We start from the raw sequence: 2,500 nt of genomic DNA on the forward strand, positions 1-2,500 counted from the left end.
CAGTTGTTATTGTGCCTACCTCCCATCCCCGTGGTCGGCAGATCGTGCCCCGTTCAAGCTCATGAGTTTCCACTGTCGCCTGGCGGTCACTGCCGTCTCTGGGCATCACGGTGAGTAAGGACCAAGCTTAGGTCGAGTCTACACTCTTTAGCACACTCTTATACGAGTCAGCACACGCCTGGCGAAGCATCTGCTCCGCAGACCTAGCTTATTCTTATCCTCTCCTGAGAAAAGCGTCTATAAACAGTTAGTTTGGTTCCCAATTTCTTCCTTCCCTCAGCCGCTGTATTGGCTGATAGGTACACTAAATTCTAAAGAAGTTAACGCAAAGCTGGCTCTTGCTGTACTAGCTAATCCTTTGAGCCGATAATAATTTCTCACCCCCATTACACAGCAATAAACAGGTGCCACAGTCGGGGTGTTCTTCTCATACTCTGTTGTGTTTCCTAGGATATGCTTGAACAGTATGATCGATGCATCTGTTTTATACTAAATGGTGAGAATAACGTTGAAACATTTTCCTATTATTCATTAAATTATTATTATTAGTAAAATTACTACTACTTGCACTGTGCTGGGAGCAGTGCGTGCATGACACGTGTTTAATGCATGCCTGTTAGTGGCAGAGAGATCTTCAATTTTTACCCTATTTCGTTATTGTATCGACCCATATCGCCGCTACCTTCGTCTACCGCCTCGCCTCCAAAATACTCAATGGCTCGTCACGGAAATATCCAAATGGCCGACGCGTCCAGTGGTTTGGTCAAGGTAAGTTACACAGTCGTTTTATACGGTGATAAGAGTAAAAGGTAAAATTTCACGAAAATTGTCATAATATTCCATTTCCTCATATAACTAGATATTTATGTTGTTAGCCCTTGATTCAGAACAGTGACTGGGAAGAGGGAGAACATAAGAAAAGGAAGGATAGATCACAAGAACAGGTGAAGAGGAAGAGAGGGAGGGGGAGGGGGGTTAAAGTTCTACCCATGGGAGGAACGGAACTTTTCCAGGTAATAATATGCATACATGTTTATATACACATGTACTAATCACCCATGCATTTAGATATTTTCGCTTGTTTTTTCCTTCATATATACATACCCCCTCCCCCAAAAAAAAGAAAAAGAAAAAGAAAACAAAAAAACGAACCACTCGGTTAATCCCCAAAGAAGATATTAAGTGATATTACTCGAATAATGTAATTTGCTCCTTTGTTAAGCTGCGCAAACATGCCGTGAACTTTGAGCCTTCTTCGGTATGAATTGGTGATGGATGAAGTCAAATCAAGTTTATTGTATTTACTTGGCCATTAGTGTAATAATATGAACTGCCGGTTGGTACAGCATTTTTTTTTTTTTTTTTTTTAAGTCTGTTACCCGGCAAAATAGTTGATTTATAAATGTGTTTGATTTGCTTTTTGTTTCACATCATTATGATTATTATCCTTATTATTATTACTATTGTTATTATCATCCTCATTATTATCATTATCATGAGTATTATCATCTTCTTCACCACCATCATTATCATTATCATCTTATGCTATAAAATGAAAATGAAATAGATTATTATTCATAGCAGTACAACCATTTTTGTAATTACTAATGTCAGTATCAATATTTCCATTATCATTATTATGATGATAATGATTATGATTATCATTCATATCATTATAATCATCACCATTATTATAATCAACAATATTAGCAGTAGTTGTAGTAGTATCAGTATCATTAGTAATACCATTATTATTATTTCATTTTATGACCAACACCAACTTTGCCACCACCATTAACACTATTGAATAACATTCGTCGCTTTAAACTATACGTCTTACTTCGAAAGAAATGCAGCAGGTTTGAGAGCGAAAACTTTTGTCGCCTTCCGAATTCCGCGCGAAAAGCCATTTGCATTGAATTTCAATACTTTAACTACGCTCCGTAAAATTCCATTGCGCGGTTGTGATTGGTCAGAGGAAATCGAATGCTCATTGGCTAAAGGTTATGACGTCATTGGCCTTCTTGAAATGGGGAGTTCCGCCAAAATTTCCCGCCATTATTATATGAGTCTGCACCTTCAGATTTCTTTTTTCTTTTTTTTTCGTTTTTTTTTTCTAATCTTAGGTTCAGAATTATTATTCAAGTCATTTGAAAAGCACTTCATATACCCTTCTTATATTGATTACAGAGTTTTTATGATTCATTTAGATGAATCAGTGTAAGAGACATATAAAGGATTAAATTTAACAGTTTCCCTAAACAATAAGGCTTTTGGGTTAAGCCAGGTGTTCCCAACGGAGGGGAATGACCCCGTGGGAGGGAGGGGAGGGGGAAGGGGATGTGGATATAGGGGTGACGTGATTCCGTCCGGTAAAAAATGGAATTTGGAAAGAAAGAAATACACACATTGTGCTTGAATCATCCTTCACCATAGGTTTGGAATATGCTATATATACCAGTCACCTCCCTGTATCCGCTTTGTATAATTTCATCTCTCT

Source organism: Penaeus japonicus, unplaced genomic scaffold (genome assembly GCF_977035675.1).
Source record: "Penaeus japonicus unplaced genomic scaffold, GWHDUDI00000001_assembly GWHDUDI00000013, whole genome shotgun sequence".
NCBI lineage: Eukaryota > Metazoa > Arthropoda > Malacostraca > Decapoda > Penaeidae > Penaeus > Penaeus japonicus.